The sequence below is a fragment of the Tamandua tetradactyla genome, chromosome 2 (assembly GCF_023851605.1).
Source record: "Tamandua tetradactyla isolate mTamTet1 chromosome 2, mTamTet1.pri, whole genome shotgun sequence".
NCBI classification, from domain to species: Eukaryota; Metazoa; Chordata; class Mammalia; order Pilosa; family Myrmecophagidae; genus Tamandua; species Tamandua tetradactyla.
The window spans coordinates 115,805,169-115,823,435 of NC_135328.1; the positions used below are offsets into that span (position 1 = coordinate 115,805,169).

At 41.3% G+C, this 18,267-nt stretch overlaps 1 protein-coding gene across 5 annotated transcripts in view; it reads left to right on the forward strand.

Annotated features, from left to right (window-relative positions):
- Nucleotides 1-9,412: 9,412 nt before the first annotated feature.
- The window catches only part of SLC28A3 (solute carrier family 28 member 3), a 66,886-nt gene continuing 58,031 nt past the window's right edge, over nucleotides 9,413-18,267 (forward strand). For all 5 annotated transcript variants that reach the window (XM_077148543.1, XM_077148544.1, XM_077148546.1 and 2 more), the window contains exon 1: nucleotides 9,413-9,536. The gene's annotated coding sequence lies outside the window, so the exon portion shown is untranslated. The remainder of the gene's footprint in view (nucleotides 9,537-18,267) is intronic.

Sequence of the window (18,267 nt, forward strand, 5' to 3'; positions counted from 1 at the left end):
GCCTTTGGGTATGGCCACATGGAGGTCATCAGGGATTTTAACAAGAGCAGCTTTGGAGAAATGGTGGAGTCGAAGGTGTATTTGGAGAGGGATTAGGAAGAGAAAGCGGGGAGAAAGAGGAGCCAATATCAATAGACAAAATATTTTATACATTGAGCTGTGAAAGGGAGCAGAGGAACAGGGTTGAAATAGAGATATAGGGGAGGTGTCTCGTGAAGCTAGAATTTAGAGGTTTGTTTTTAGCTTTATATTTTAAAGAACTGGCATACTAGAGGATTCACTGATCTACTGACTCACTAGCACATACGCCCTTTGAGAGCAGAACCTTTGCTTTGTTTGCTGTAGTGGTTAAGACGTAGGACTCAGGAACCAGGTCCAAATCCAGGCTCCATCCCTGCCTGGCTGTGTGGCATTGGGTAAGTTATTTAACCTCTCTGTGCCTACATTTCATGCACTGAATGGAAGTAATAACAGTAGAAATACAAGAAACTTGTTTTGACTATTAAACTACTGAGTAGATATAAAATCCTTAGTTGAGTGGCCTGGCCCAAAAAAAGTCACCATTATTTCTGTATCACCAGCCCTAAAACATCTCTGCTGGGTATATTTTTGGAGTTGAAAAAAAATATTCACTGAATATTTGAATGAACCATGGGAACATTCCCATAAGGAGACTCTAAAACACGGATGGGCATAAGACATACCTGGAGAGATTAGGAACTATGCAGATTCCTGGACCCTCCCTCAAAGACAATTTCTTCTCTTGGTTTCTTGACTCTATCTTGGTTTCTCTCCTACCTCCCCGGCTGCACCTTCTCAGTCTCTTTTGAGCCCCTCATCCTTTGCTCAACTGTCAAATGTCAGAATGTCCTAAGAACAGTTTAGTCCTAAGAACTCTCGTTCTTCTTTGTCTATTGACTAGCTGACAGCATTGTGCTCTATAGCTTTAAATTTAGTTCAGAGGATTTACAAAGGTGGATAAGGAAAAATATATTATTTTCACTCACCTGTAATTGAAATTTAACATATCTTTCCGTTACAAATGAAAGAGCTTAAGCATCAGCATTGTGGAATTAGTGGTACCTGTTACTTTGTCACCGATAGAAATCACAAGCATTGCCACCTTACATTACAGTTGTTCCAAATATCTAAAAATATCACTCTTTTCATTGTGTGAAAATTATGGGAATCATTAGACCTACTAGATCTATTCGTTAATGTATCCATACATGAACGCATATATTATTATATCACAATTTTTAAACACTTAACTATATTTTGATAGGATTTCCTTTGTCATCTTAGAGATTTCATTTCATGCATTTAAAAGCATTATTCTATAGGCTTCACTAGATCATCCAAGAAGCCCATGGCATAAAACAACTAATTTTTTCCTTTATATAAATGACAATGCCTCCTACATTTCTATCTCCAGCTCTGGCCACACTTCAGCTCGAGCTTCCTTGACACCTCCATCTGGATGCCCAATAGGTGTCTCCCTAAGAACAGTCCAGACATCGTGTCTGACTCTCTCCTGCTATATTTGCTCCTCTCCCTGTCTCCTCTTCTCAGTAAATGGTTCAGGGACCCAACTGTTAAAGCCCGAGCTCTAGGACCATGTTACCACACTCGTATCACTTATGTTCAGTACCTCATCTGAAATTCTTTAGTCCATAAGCTTCAGTAACATGATAAAGGCTACAAGCAAGGTCTCACCTGGAAAAGAAAGATAGACCTTTATAATTTATTTAAATTAGCAAAGGTTGCAATTTAGCACCTTAACTGCATGACAAGCGAGGCCAAAAGTTAGTTGTACAACTATATAGCTTTTATCTTATGAATGTAAAACTCTTGTAACTGACCCCCATTTGTATCCTCTAACCTTGTTTTTCAACTTTTAAATTCTTATGATCACTAAATACAACCCCTAGTATTTATTAAAGAAGGGGCCCCCTTGCATCAGCCCAGAACTTAGCCATCCCCATTCCTAGACTATCTTACTACACAAAGCTGGATCTAACCAAAATTGGTCCCGTGATGTGCACAGTAACTTCAACTTTAACCTACAAGTAGCCTATATGTCATTATAATACTAAAAATCATGCCCAACATCATATTAAGGCCACCATTTTTCTCACGTGCCTCTGTGACCAAGCATGTACTCAATCTGCATATGCACAATAATTAGATCAACTCTAACTTTGTCATTGCACTCATTATCCTAAAACCTGCCCATCTTTTTTTTTTTTAAGATTATTTTATTTATTCAACAAATACATATGGAAAATCTATGGCAGACACTACTATAGATGTTGTGGATACAACAGTAAACAGAACGAACTAAATCCCTGTACTCACAGAGCTTGCTTTTGCTCTTGTTTTTTTTTTTTACAATTAATCTTCTATTTTAGCTTTTTTATTGTATAATATAGCATATATACAAAGCAAAGAAATAAAAAAGCAAAAAAATTTCAAAGCACTCTTCAACAAGTAGTTACAGGACAGATCCCAGCATTTGTCATGGGCTACCATACATTATTTGCTCCTTCTAGCTGCTCCAGAACATTAGAGGCTAGAAGGAATAAATACTTTTTTTATCATCACTATCGACTTTTTTGTAAAAAAAATAACATATATACAAAAAAGCAATAAACTGACCTCAACAAACCAATCACAAGTAAAGAAATTGAAGCAGTCATTCAAAAGCTTCCTAAAAAGAAAAGTCCAGGACCAGACGGCTTCACATGTGAATTCTATCAAACATTCCAGAAAGAATTAGTACCAACTCTCCTCAAACTCTTCAACATAATCGAAGTGGAGGGAAAACTACCTAATTCATTCTATGAAGCCAACATTACCCTCATACCAAAACCAGGCAAAGATATTACAAGAAAAGAAAACTACAGGCCGATCTCTCTAATGAATATAGATGCAAAAATCCTCAATAAAATTCTAGCAAATCGTATCCAACAACACATTAAAAGAATTATTCATCATGACCAAGTAGGATTCATCCCAGGTATGCAAGGATGGTTCAACATAAGAAAATCAATTAATGTAATACACCATATCAACAAATCAAAGCAGAAAAATCACATGTTCATCTCAATTGATGCAGAGAAGGCATTTGACAAGATTCAACATCCTTTCCTGTTGAAAACACTTCAAAGGATAGGAATACAAGGGAACTTCCTTAAAATGATAGAGGGAATATATGAAAAACCCACAGCTAATATCATCCTTAATGGGGAAAAATTGAAAACTTTCCCCCAGAGATCAGGAACAAGACAAGGATGTCCACTATCACCACTATTATTCAACATTGTGTTGGAGGTTCTAGCCAGAGCAATTAGACAAGAAAAAGAAATACAAGGCATCAAAATTGGAAAGGAAGAAGTAAAACTATCACTGTTTGCAGACGATATGATACTATACGTCGAAAACCCGGAAAAATCCACAACAAAACTACTAGAGCTAATAAATGAGTACAGCAAAGTAGCAGGTTACAAAATCAACATTCAAAAATCTGTAGCATTTCTATACACTAGCAATGAACAAGCGGAGGGGGAAATCAAGAAACGAATCCCATTTACAATTGCAACTAAAAGAATAAAATACCTAGGAATAAATTTAACTAAAGAGACAAAAAACCTATATAAAGAAAACTACAAAAAACTGCTAAAAGAAATCACAGAAGACCTAAACAGATGGAAGGGCATACCGTGTTCATGGATTGGAAGACTAAATATAGTTAAGATGTCAATCCTACCTAAATTGATTTACAGATTCAATGCAATACCAATCAAAATCCCAACAACTTATTTTTCAGAAATAGAAAAACCAATAAGCAAATTTATCTGGAAGGGCAGGGTGCCCCAAATTGCTAAAAACATCTTGAGGAAAAAAAACGAAGCTGGAGGTCTTGCACTGCCTGACTTTAAGGCATATTATGAAGCCACAGTGGTCAAAACAGCGTGGTATTGGCATAAAGACAGATATATCGACCAATGGAATCGAATAGAGTGCTCAGATATAGACCCTCTCATCTATGGACATTTGATCTTTGATAAGGCAGTCAAGCCAACTCACCTGGGACAGAACAGTCTCTTCAATAAATGGTGCCTAGAGAACTGGATATCCATATGCAAAAGAATGAAAGAAGACCCATATCTCACACCCTACACAAAAGTTAACTCAAAATGGATCAAAGATCTAAACATTAGGTCTAAGACCATAGAGCAGTTAGAGGAAAATGTAGGGAGATATCTTATGAATCTTACAATTGGAGGCGGTCTTATGGACCTTACACCTAAAGCAAGAGCACTGAAGAAGGAAATAAATAAATGGGAACTCCTCAAAATTAAACACTTTTGTGCATCAAAGAACTTCATCAAGAAAGTAGAAAGACAGCCTACACAATGGGAATCAATATTTGGAAACGACATATCAGATAAAGGTCTAGTATCCAGAATTTATAATGAGATTGTTCAACTCAACAACAAAAAGACAGCCAACCCAATTACAAAATGGGAAAAAGACTTGAATAGACACCTCTCAGAGGAGGAAATACAAATGGCCAAAAGACACATGAAGAGATGCTCAATGTCCCTGGCCATTAGAGAAATGCAAATCAAAACCACAATGAGATATCATCTCACACCCACCAGAATGGCCATTATCAACAAAACAGAAAATGACAAGTGCTGGAGAGGATGCGGTGAAAGAGGCACACTTATCCACTGTTGGTGGGAGTGTCAAATGGTGCAACCACTGTGGAATGCAGTTTGGCGGTTCCTCAAAAAGCTGAATATAGAACTGCCATACGACCCAGCAATACCATTGCTGGGAATCTACTCAAAGGAATTAAGGGCAAAAACTCAAACAGACATTTGCACACCAATGTTTATAGCAGCGTTATTTACAATTGCAAAGAGATGGAAACAGCCAAAATGTCCATCAACAGACGAGTGGCTAAACAAACTGTGGTATATACATACGATGGAATATTATGCAGCTTTAAGGCAGGATAAACTTATGAAGCATGTAATAACATGGATGGACCTAGAGAACATTATGCTGAGTGAGTCTAGCCAAAAACTAAAAGACAAATACTGTATGGTCCCAATGATGTGAATCGACACTCGAGAATAAACTTGGAATATGTCATTGGTAACAGAGTTCAGCAGGAGTTAGAAACAGGGTAAGATAATGGGTAATTGGAGCTGATGGAATACAGACTGTGCAATAGGACTAGATACAAAAACTCAAAAATGGACAGCACAATAATACCTAATTGTAAAGTAATCATGTTAAAATACTGAATGAAGCTGCATCCGAGCTATAGGTTTTGGTTTTGTTTTGTTTTGTTTGTTTTGTTCTTATTAGTATTACTTTTATTTTTTTTTCTCTATATTAACATTCTATATCTTTTGCTGTTATATTGCTAGTTCTTCTAAACCGATGCAAATGTACTAAGAAACGATGATCATGCATCTATGTGATGATGTTAAGACTTACTGATTGCATATGTAGAATGGTATGATTTCTAAAAAAAAAAAAAAAAAAAATGGTCAGCACAATACTGCCTAATTGTAATGTAATTATGTTGGAACGCTGAATGAAACTGCATCTGAGCTATAGTTTTTTTTGTTTTTTGTTTTCTCTTACATATTTTTGTACTTTTTATTTTTATTTGTGTTTTCTCTCTGTGTTATCACTTTATTTCTTTTTCTGTTGTCGTGTTATTTCTTTCTCTAAATCGATGCATATGTACTGAGAGATGATGACCATACACCTATGTGATGATATTAAGAATTACTGATTGCATATGTAGAATGGATTGATTTCTAATGTTGTGTTAGTTAATTTTTTTAATTAATAAAAAAAATAAATTAAAAAAAAGCAATAAACTTCAAAGCACAGTGCAACAATTAGTAATAGAACAGATTTCAGAGTTTGGAATGGGTTACAGTTCCACAATTTCAGGTTTTTACTTCTAGCTGCTCTAAGATATTGATACTAAAAGAAATATCAGTATAGTGATTCAGCAATCATACTTACTTGTTAAACCCTACCTTCTCTGTATAACTCCACCATCACCTTTGATCTTTCTCCCACTTTTTAGGGGTATTTAGGCTATGTCCATTCTAATTTTTTCATGTTGGAAGTTAGATAATATGGGGTACAGAGACGGAACTAGCTGATATTCTGAAGAGGGTGGGCCCTCTAGGTTTCAGTACTTATCTGGTCCAAGGACCTATCTGGAAGTTGTAGGTTTCTGGAAAGTTACCCTAGTGCATGGAACCCTTGTGGAATCTTATGTATTGCCATAGGTGTTCTTTACAATTGGCTGGAATAGTCCTGGTTGGGGGTTGGCAGGTTATGATAGGTAGCAAGGTCTAACAGAAACTTGCATTAAGAGCAACCTCCAGAGTAGCTTCTCAACTCTATTTGAACTCTCTCTGCTACTGATACTTTATTAGTTACACTTCTTTTCCCCCTTTTAGTCAGGATGGAATTGTTGATACCACAGTGCCAGGGCTGGATTTATCCCTAGGAGTCCTTTCCCATGTCGCCGGGAAGACGTTCACCCATGAATGTCATGTCCCATGTAGTTGGGAAGGCAATAATTTCACTTGCAGAGTTGGGCTTAGATAGAATGAGACCACATCTGAGCAACAAAAGAGGTCCTCCAGAAGTAATTCTTAGGCACACCTATAGGTAGACTAAACTTCTCTGCTACATACACAAGCTTCACAAGAACAAGCCTCAACATCGAGGGCTTGGCCTATTGATTTGGGTGTCCCTAATGTTTGACACAGCATCAGGGCAGTCCCTGGTGGTAAGGTTTAATAGTTTTATATTTTTTCTCCCAGCCCTCAAGGGACTTGGCCAATACTTTTTAATTATCTGCTTAATATTTTCTAGGGCGTATCAAGGCATTTCATTAAGCTATACAGGTTTAAAGGCCCTCATTCTTATTCTGAACCCACCCATTTTTTGATAATATAAAACTATTAGTTACTACAGGTTGGGGAGACAGATTGTTAGGCTGATAAGCCATCTGATCTGCTTTGTGTTGCTTAGCAATAAACTCTTTCATCCTTTTGAAACCCTGATGGTCATTTGAGCACATCAGGCAGCAAATCTGCCTCATTTCACCCAGATCGCCAGAGGGGAGGAGACGCTGCCGTGCTAGGAGAAGAAAGAGACAGGGAACAAGCCAATGCATGAAGCAGAAGGCATCTGGCAGTGATAAATGCTCCATATAGCATGAAAACAAGATAGAGCACTAGAATGAGACTCGGTGGCTACTTCCAATGAAAATCCAGAAGAACTTCTGGGCAGAGAGAACTGCTGGGGCAGAGTTGAACTGAGGCTGACCTGGTTAGCGAGGTTGGCCTGGCCAGTGTGACGGGGGCTTCAGGATAGGGCCGAGGACAGGAGAGGAGGTGGAACAAACAGAAAGGCGGCAGACTTTGGGCCCCATAAAGGCAGACTTTGGACCCCATAAATGAGAGGAAGGAGTTAGGATTTTATTGAAGACGTGATGAGAATACCTCAGGGCGGTATCTGGGATAGATAGCACAATTAGGGAGGCAAGCAAAATGCTCAGCAATTAGATATTTGCTCAATAAATTACAGCATCAGCACTGTCCAAATGGGTCCCTCTGGTCACACAGCACGTTTCCGGAGAAAGGATGCTTTTATGGTCAAACAAGTATGGGGACCATGTAGAAAATCACTCAACTTATTTAACCATTGAATGATTTTTTATCAGGCCCCATGTGGAAAACACTTTATAAACATCATACATTAAACTAGTTTAAAGCCATTAAATATTAGGAAAACTCTGCCGTAGAAATATATTTAATGATATAAAAAGATGTGCTTAAAAGTGAAACAAATACATTAAGTTTTTTTGTGGGGGGGGGTGGTGGTGCATGGTCTGGGGATCAAACCCTGGCCTCCCTCATGAAAGGCGAGCATTCCACCCCTGAAACACCCATGCAACCCTACATTAAGTTTTCAGTTATATATTTAAGTGAAGCAAATATATTACAAATCAGCCTATACAGTTTCTTACCATTTTTGCAAAAAAATGATGCTAAGTTGTGCATTGAGAAAAAATTCAACAAATATAAATCTATAGGTTACTAGTGATTTTCTCCAGTTAGTAGCTCTCTGTATGATATCCACCTATTTTTTATTGTGATACCTGTATCTTCTATGATATAATATAATATAAATAACACCTTATATTCCCTTTGCAAAAAACAAAAAAAAGTTTTGGAGAAAATAAATTTTAAGAATACCCGAAACAATGTGAATTATAAGACAATGTGAAGTTAGAAGGGAAAATAGCTTTACTAATCATCTTAATTTGTTTAAACTTTCATTTTTGCTCAGGAAACTACAAAGAAGAAACAAAAAGCAACTGCACAGGCTGACATATCAACAATCCTTTGTGGTGCTAATTAAAACCCTTGCCTCGGGGGTGCAAGGGTAGTTCAGTGGTATAATTCTCACCTGCCATGTGGGGTTCAATTCCTGGTCCATGCACTTTCCAAAAAACAAACAAGCAAGAAAAAGAAACAAACAAAAATTCAACGAACAGTGCTGCAATAACGGGATACTCACATGGAAAAATAATGAAATGTGACCCCACCATACAGCACACAAAAAAGAAAACCTGCCTCTGCCAGAAAGAACTGTGATAAACAGTCATGCAGACACTAGCTAGTTTCCTTCAGGTGAGCCCATCCCTACGCAAGCATTTTGTTTGGGCAGCTTTTGCAGATTTATGGTGCCCAGACATCTCATATAGCTCATGCCCTCCTTGCCTCCCCCTCCCCGTTCCCCACACCTTTTCTTTATTCTAAGCAGGTATATAAACTGCCCCCCCCCCCCCCCATTTTTCTTCAAGCAGTAACTTTCTTTTAGTTCTTCTCCCACTGGTGTCATGTAGCTCAATAAACTTATTCTGCACATTGGTTTTCAGAGTCTGTTTTCAACTGAACAACAGGAAAAAAAGAGACCCAATGCTTTTGTAATTTACTATTTCTCCAGCAAAGGTATCCATAACCATTGCACAAATGAGGCAGATGAGAACTATCCCAAGGGCACAGCAGGTAGGGAAGAAAGAGGCCTGGTAGGCAGGAGTGCCTCATTTTAGCAAATTTCCATGATAAATACTGCAGCCAAACCCGAAATTTCCCTTAGTAGTTATTAGAGATTAACTCTTTTTTCTCCAGGAACTGAAAATCCTGAAGCTCATATAGTCTATCCTTTCGAAGCCTGCCCTAGGGTGGGACTTATCAGGGTGGGGTGGGACTGGGTGGGGGATGGAAGAAAGCAAACAAATCCTTTAAAGGGAGTGTAACCCCGCCCAGGCCGGAGAGGTTCACAGGCATTCCAGCATATAAGGCATCCTGGCAGGCGAGCAGGTGAGAGGCTGGTGTTCTAACCTTCATCGTGCGTGCCAAGAAGGAGGGAAGGAGGCCCAGGATTCCTGGAGACTGTCTGTGTTTTAAACGGTGGGTACTGAGAACAGAATCAACTCTTCTGAAATGGTTTTCTTTGTGCGACTCTACAAACTCGTTATGGCTTGTGCTTGGAAGTTAGCCCTGTTGCCCCATTGGCGTGTTTGGAACGAATCGTTGATAGTCAGCTCCGTGAATGAGTAGGTTCTTGAGGGGAAGGAAATGAGCATTTATTGAGTGCCTACTAAACGCCAGACACTGTGTTGAGTGACTTAAATGCATGATGTCATTTGATCCCCCAGGTTATCTTCTGCAGGCCACATTCACAGACCTCAAACCTCCTTTCTCTACTTTGGTGTTCCAGGAGAACCTCAAATATTTCTTGCCCAAACCACCGAACTGCTAATCTCTGGTTTTAGCTTTAAACCTTTAATCTTAAATCCTTGTCTCAGTAAATGACAGCCAAACAATCCCCAATGGTTCCAGATCTGTCCCTATCTCCTTTTCCGGAGTCACTAAAATCACTGGGATTAGATCTAGAGGAACTCCTGCAAAGATGTCCTCACTGGTCTCCCAGCTTTGCCCATATCCATTCTCCTTTGCTTAGAACTGCTCCGTGGCTTCCAGTAGTCCTTGGAATAAAATGCCTTAGGCGGGTGCAGGGTTATTCTGCTCTGAGTTTCTGCTCTCTAGCCCAAAGGCCATCTGTGGGTACCAAGTTCTTTCCCACATCAGGGTCACAATCTAACCCATAAAGATTTAACCTGAAGGTGGGCCACGGTGGCTCAGCAGGCAGAATTCTCGCCTGTCATGCCGGAGACCTAGGTACGGTTCCCATTGCCTGCCCATAAAAAAAAAAAAAAAAAAAGATTTAACCTGAGATTAGTTTTTAAACTTTTCAACAACTTAATACTTTAAAATAAGGCCCCATTCTCTGTTTTTAGGCTCTCATCCCTGCTTTAGCTTTTGGTTTAGTTCCAAAGACATTTTAAGGCAACCCTGTTTTAAGCCTCGATTTATATTCATATACACGTTTCCTCTAAAATACACTCACAAATGGAGTGATATAAGTATGTTTGGCAACTTCGTTTTGTTGGGTTTTTTTTTTTAATGTATTTTGCAGAATCCTTTTATGTCATTCTCATAGGTATGCCACACTTACTAAAAGCTGCTTGCTCATATGACGTGATGTACTATAATTCACTACTTCCCCAATAAGCTGTTTTAACACTTTTTCTTTTATAAATGTGCAGTGATCATCTCTGCATGGGTCTCTGAGGATTTGTGTATTTCGTAGGATGGATTTCTGTAGGTGGAATGTTCAATCACATGAAATGCACGTTTTTAAATGTGCCTCGATTTTGTCCAATTGCCCTAAACCAAGTTGTAGAGCTGGATTAGGTCATTGAGGGCATCTGGTCCAAGGCGGTTTGTGTCAAGAAAGGAAACTGGTACAAAATGCCCAGATGGTAACTGGAAATCAAAACGGGGCTAGGGTGAGAAGACAGGGCTAGAAATAGATTTGGTAAGTCCAGAGGTGATGGTTTGGGTTGTGGGATTAGATCTAGAGGAACAGCCACAGTAGAGGGTCAGGAGTGGGAAGAGGCATCCTTGGAGGCATAGAGGGGACCAGGGCAGGGAGTGTCTACGAGAAAGGGTGGCTCCAGCAGTGCCAGGGGCCTGGGGAAAATGAGCCCCAACGAAGACAGCTGGATTTGGCAAGGAGTGGTAGAGTGGTCGGCTCTAAAACCTTATCAAACGCCCCTGCAGATGTGTTAGGAACCCAGATCACACAGCTATTGTGGGGTTGGAGCCTGTTTTGTGAATCACAGCTTCCCACTGCCCCCCTCCCACCCCCGCAACACACAGGAAACAGCATGTCACCTTAAACGAGTTCAAAAGAAGCTGAACTCCAGCATTCCCAAAGCATTTGAACTGGCTACTCCTTGCCATCCCCTAAGGGTTTATGGCGTACCCAGTGCCTCCCAGCCTTTTCTAGGTCACACCCAAGTCCCACCCACCCAGGCCCCATCCCCGTTTCTCAGGGCTAAGGGGGTCAATCTCAACAGGCTTGTGAACCAAGCTCACCTACATTCCCCCCAACCAGTTTACTCACTCGCTGTTGCTTCAAGGTGTTAGTCTTCCTGTTTAGGCTACTTTGGTTTGAGCGAGTGGGCCAGGAGTAAAGCAGCACAGGTTGGAGCTTGGACCTTGGAGTTTGTCTGCTTGGGCTCAACTTTTGGCTTCACCACTTGCCTAACTGGCATAACAGCCCTGAGCCTGTTTCCTTGTCTGTTGAAAGATGTAATAATAGTACCTACCTCCACGCTGTTGTGAGGATTAAATGAGGTAATATAAATGGGGAGCTTGTGGAAGGCAGGGGCTGGGAGGAGAAAGGTAGAGGCAGGGTGCTGGGAGCTGAAGAGCTCAGGCTTCTGGTCTTGTGTCTCACACAGAACTGGAAAGCTACCTCATGCAAAAACATTTTTAAATTTGTACATTTAGTCACTATCATTATACACTCTAGGCTTAATTGAACACCATGGTTCATGGAACCTTGAGTAGGGCATGAGATTTTGTAGGTTTATCCAGAGTGATGCCCCCAATAAAGTCCAGAGTGATTTGAACAGGGAATAAAAAAGTATTTGCAAAGCCCCCTTGGGGGAATGGTGAGAAAGAGGGAAAATTCACCTTCTCCAAGTGGAGAATTCTTGATATTCTCACAAGCAGTAGAGACAACCAAAACAATAGACTGAGCCCCCAATCTTAGGGCTTGTTCATATGAAACTTAACCCCACAAAGGATAGACTAAGCCTACTTAAAATTAGGCGTAAGAGTCACCCCCAAGAGAGCCTCTTTTGTTGCTCAGATGTGGCCTCTCTCACTCAGTCAACACAACAAGCAAACTCACCGCCCTCCCCCTGTCTATGTGGGCTATGACTCCTAGGGGGGTGGACCTTCCTGGCAACGTGGGACAGAAATCCCAGAATGAGCTGGGACTCGGCATCAAAAAAAAAAAAAGAAAGAACTGGCAGACTACCTAATCCACGTGTACTTCAGCTGCCTCTTCTACGAAATGGGAATAATGAATAGTACTACAGACTATTATGAGGATTAAACAGATAATTTGGAATGGTGCCTGCTTCACAGGCACCTCTGTGGAAGTGTTTGCTTGATTATTTCCCGAGAGTATCTGGGACATCATAGCCACATGTCACTCAAGGGCATAAATTATCTTTATAAGAACTATTAGAAAATGTCCTCTTTCTAGTTCATTATTTTGCACAACATTCAAAAAATTTACTGAACTCTGAACAGCAACAAAATGTTGCTGATTGAGAACTTATGCAGTTCTCTCCACAGTGCTAAGCTCTGAGGAGGAAAATTTGGAAAGAAACTATCTTTGTTTTCAAGCAGAGGAAATAAGGTAAGTAGATTATTCTTATAAAGTTCTTTAAGCTCAGTACAATGCCACATTACTATCTTGTATGATCCCCACAACCACAAATCTTGGCATGCAAAAGACAATACATGATACAAATGATGTCAAATGGCACAAATTCCTTGTGTGGGTTTTGGAACTCTCTGGGCATCCCCTTTGCTCTTCTTGTGCTTGCGAAAGATTTGGAAGCTTTCCTCTTCTACTAGTCTAGCTTAGGCTCTCCATACGTGGAGCAAGTGCACACTGTCTTGGGTAACCATTCAGGGATTCAGAGATTTGCTCCTGTGTAAAATGAAAATGCAGTATAATGGGGGTGTGGACCTGGGAGTTGTGTGTCTAAGTGGGGTATACCCGGGAAGTAAGGCAGGTGTCAGGAGTCTGGCCCATGTCACTGGGGAAGCAGAGGGCATCAAAGAGGAGGCAGCCTTCGAGGAAAGAGACTTGAAGGGTCAGCAAGGGTTCTCCTGGTGGGTTGCATGTTGACAGTGAAGGGAGAGTGAGGGTGTGTGGTGGTGCTGCATACAGAGACACAGTATCTGCAGAGGCATGTGGGAAAGCCTAGTAGAATCTAGAAGCTGCAATTTGTTGAGCATTGCTGATCAAATCATGTTAGAAAATGGAACATGATTAGCAGGGTCTGGGTGGGAGATGACCAGAACCTGACACATCTGGCTTAGATTTCTTTTCTGCATGCAATAGAGAACCAGTGAGGAATATTGAGCAGGAGAGTGACAGGAGAACTGGAGGCAAGAAGTTAGCAGAGAAACTGGCAGTGGTTTAAGTGAGAGAAGCTGAGTGCCTGGACTGGGCAGGCACTGTGGGGGGTGATGGAAAGAAGGCCAGGGATGAGGAGGTAAAAACTGGTGACTGGTTGGGTGTGAGACAAGAGTAAATTAACAAGCAGGACTCTCTCCCAAGGTTCTGACTCTGCAGATTGAAAGGCAATAGCTTTTACAGGAGAAAGAACAGAAATGAAAACCAGTTTGGGGGGTTTGATTTTAGTTTAGCCACATTAAGTTGGAGGTGCCTGAGGGACATCCAGGTGGAGATGGCCAATGGGCAGTTTCCAAATAAGGGTGTGGCGCTCAGGACCGAGAGGGCAGGGTTTGGAAATCATCAGCATTCAGTGTCCATGAGGACACCTGGGAAGAGCAGAATGTGACTGCCACCTACTAATGTGGCCTTCATTTGCCTCTCTTCCTCATTGTTTCTTCCTCTTTCTCCACTGGTTCTTACAGGACCATGGGTTCTTAAAAATGATGGTGAAAGGTCAACACTCATTCCAGAAAAGGACATGCTCATGCATGCGAAATGTTTGAATGATTTCAGAGGGTTCAATCCATGAACCTATGTGACAAAGTCTAAGTCACAGCCCGCCCCTCCCCACCTAGGGTAAAGGGATGGGTAGACCAGGAAGCCCTGGGGAGTGCTTCAAGGGTGGGAGGACTAAAAGAAGGAGTGGTCAGAGAGGAGGGGCTGGTGCCTCAGGAAAGGACGGAGGTATAGGGTAACTGCAGCCAGGGTAGGGCTGAGCTTCAGGTAAGGACTGCCCAGCGTTCACTAGGTCTGCAACAAACAGGAGTGATGGATGGGTATACATTCCCTGGAACAGTCAGGGCACAAGGGGCTGAGGTATGGGTCGCAGTAGGGAAGTGGACTCTGCTAGTGGAACCTCTTCTCCCAGGAAGTGTCGGGTCCCTGTGTCGTCATCTTTTGCTCCACACACTGAACTGCTTCTACCAGTTACAAATAAGCAATCCAGTAACCAATATTCACTGAGGTGTTTAAGTCCCTCTAAAAATAAAAGTCAGCTTTAAGACTATAATGCTTTGGAAGAGGAATGAGGAAATCTGAGAGGGAAGTGAAGAAAACCAAAAGGTACAGAGACGTCTGAGTTGCAACGAGAAATTAGGACTTTTATGCCTTCATGGATTCGTGAAAACAATTTTTTTCACTAAGGACTAGAAACTGAATTATTTATCTTCCTAATTTACATGTGAAATTTAAGTTAATAGACACTTGAGGGGGAAAGTCATTTCATTTAGAAGCAATATACAAATGAGATCATTTTCTCTCAGCAAAGATGGCAGTTGAGAAATGCATTTGGTTTATAAAGGAATTAAGCGAGAAAGAAACTATCACTCAACTTTCAAGATATGCATGCATTTAACACACAGCTGACCCAGTCTGCATGCAGGTGGCAGGGGGAGAAGGATGATAAGGGCAGTGAGGGAACAATCAAAAGCTAAAGGGTGCAAAAACGGCCTTGTGTCTTGCTTCTTGGGATTCCTATTATATAAATAACTTGTTCTTTCTGCCAAACACAAGGAAGGCCTCCTTTTCTTGTGTGGGTGTCACTGTGACTGGACTAAAGCAGATGCTTTGGCTTCCGTGTTCCAGGTCTTTCCAGCGAGCTGGCAGCTCTTAGGTGGAAGCTGCTGCCCTCCACACACCAGGTCTGCTTCCAAGGAGTGTGAGGGCCTTACTTAGCAGAACTTCTTTTACCAAGAAGGCAAGATTTCTCGTAGTTCTAAAATTTTGTGAATCTTCTTGTTCACTTACAATCAGTTGTAATTGCATTATTAGTTATAAAACCAATAGCAGCATCTCAACAAACCTATAAAGAGTTTGACTCGTTTGGTCATCAAAAGCCTCCTAACAAAGTCAAGGCCAGGATTAGATAACTTCACTGATGAATTCCACCAAACATTCCCAGAAGAACTAACAATGATTCTTCTCAAACTCTTCTGAAAAACTGAAGAGGGAGCACTTCCTAACTCATTCTGTGAGGTCAGCATCACCTGATATCAAAGTCTGGTGAAGACGCCACAAGAGGAGAAAAGCAAAACCCTTTGATAGCTCATATTAATTCATTCACTCCTTATGACATGCAAAAAGAACATGATTGAGGCACACAGCTAGCAAGTGGTAAAGCCGGGACTCGAACCCTAGGCAGTCTGCTCTTCACCAGTACCACCTCATTCTAATGTATATTCTCACACACAGAAAGTGCAGGGAGTAAAATCACAAACAATCATGTTCCCACCAGCCAAAATTGACAATTATTATTTAATCCAACATGCTTTGCATTACTTTTTTATTTTTGCATGATTTATTTTTAAAGAATCAAAACAGCATGTACAGATAAAATCTGTATCATTAAGCACCCCTTGACCGCCCTTCTGCTTCTCCTCCAACCCCTGCATCCACACCCTCTGCAGCCCCATCCATCCCACCTCCCACCTTCCAGCAAAAAAAAAAAGAATTCCTGCACTTGCTTACAGGCCTAACCCAAATTGAGATAATGCTTAAAGCCCTAGAGGCGATATATGCTGATGGGCCAAGACTGATAGAGATTCATTCTGGAAAACAAGTGTAATGCTGAGGTAAGGCTCCATATAAGAATGATTTTTTTGTTTGGATTTTTTGGTTTTTTCTTTTTTGCATGGGCAGGTACCAGGAATCAAACCCAGATCTCCAGCATGGCAGGTGAGAACTCTGCCTGCTGAGCCACCATGGCCCACCTTATAGAAGAGTGTTTTGATAGAAGAAGGGAGAAGCAAAGGGTGCTTTAGTGTGGAAAGGGCTGGACTTGTATTTCTTCTCCCAAAGCCACCTCAGCCACAGACTCCCCCATCTCAGGAGGTGGCAGCCTCCACCCAGATGTTCAGACCAATAATCTTTGGTGTGGCCTTTGCCCCTTTCTCTAGAATTCTACCATCTCCCCATCAGGCTAGGGATCTCCCTTTGGCTTCCTAATGACTTCCAGGTACTTGGCTTATAATAGGACCCCGGTAAATTTTTGTTTCAGGACTGGAGATGCCAAAGGGAGCTAGAGGTGTAGTAGAAAAGGCCCATGTTTCCAAGGCAGGCAGCCCTGGATTGGGTTGCCTGACTCCAACAGGTTGTAGCTATGTGGCCCAGCGTGTATGGTAGAATATCTGAGCCTCGTGGTTGTTTGGGGCTTGGACAAAGGAGATGCTCTGACAACACTTAATTAGGCAGGCTCCTTCCTGGAGCGTGCCGTGCCTCTTGCCAAGGCTGCACTAAGCATGGGGTCCACCCCCATATCCCTTCCCCACCCCACTCTGGGAGACTTAAGGTTCTCAGCCTTGGTTGGCTCCTTTGTGATCAGCCACGCCCATTAGAGGAAATAAAGGGGCGGGGTTGGGAATCAGCCTTCCTACTCACTTCCTGTGACTAATGCAAGCAGAGGGAGAGTTATGGGGAAACCCGATCTTGCATTATAGGTGACACATTTAACACAGACTTCCATCAGGCCTCTCACTCAAGCTTTTAGATAGTTTTGACCTTTCCTGGTCTCAGCAGAGTCCTAGGTGGAGACAAGTGAATATACCCATTACAAAAGCTGTAGACCCAAGCCCCATCTCTTACTTATATCAAGATCATGGAGTCAAGAGCAACAACTAGAAATCAATATCCAAGCTGATAACTTAGGATTTTTGAATACTTGAACCAATATTTCTCAAACATCTACTATGTTCCAAGCTTCACCATTCTAGGCACTGGAGATACATCAATGAACAAAACAAAGATCCTTGCCCTCATGGAGCATACAGTCTAGCAGGGAAGACTAGACAATAAATTCAGTAAATAAGTACATTGTAGTACTGTATATGATGATAAATACTATAGAATTTTTACTCTAGAATAAGAATTACGATCATAAACATTTACATGATTCAGTGAACAAATTTGTTCACTAAATGCTGGAAAAAATAGCCCTCAGTTTCATTTTGGTAGATTTGAGAAAAATAGAGTCAGCATGTTGACCAGTGAGTGGGGAAACCATCATGCTGTATTTTCTCTAGATGGTGTCCCCAGATTGTTATACACAGTCATACTGAATAATCCATTCTGACCCAGGTCTGTGTCATCTTCCCGATGTGCTGCACATTTGAGGCAGCTCCTACCCTGCCCACCTCTCCTCCAAGCTGACAATGAGTTAACCAAGCATTGGAGCCCTTAAGTGTCTTGCTCAGTCCTGCAGATGGGCTAGTGATGGCGAGCCTAGAACCTGAGCCCTGACCAGGTCCTAACCTCTTGACAGGTTCTCAAATGATCCCCTGCTAGAAAGTTAGAAACCCATCAGCTAGACTGGGATGAGGGCATATATACAAACAGTGCTACATATATTCATTTATTCAGGACATAGTTGAGTACTTACAATAATGAGTCATTTATTCTTGCCCATTTATTAAGTGCCAAGCCCAGTTCCAACAATGTCACAAGTGTTCTCATTAAAGTCAAACAAAACCCTGAGACATTTGGAAATGGAGGCTCTGAGAGACTAAGTAAACTGCTCAAGATCCTACAGGTGCA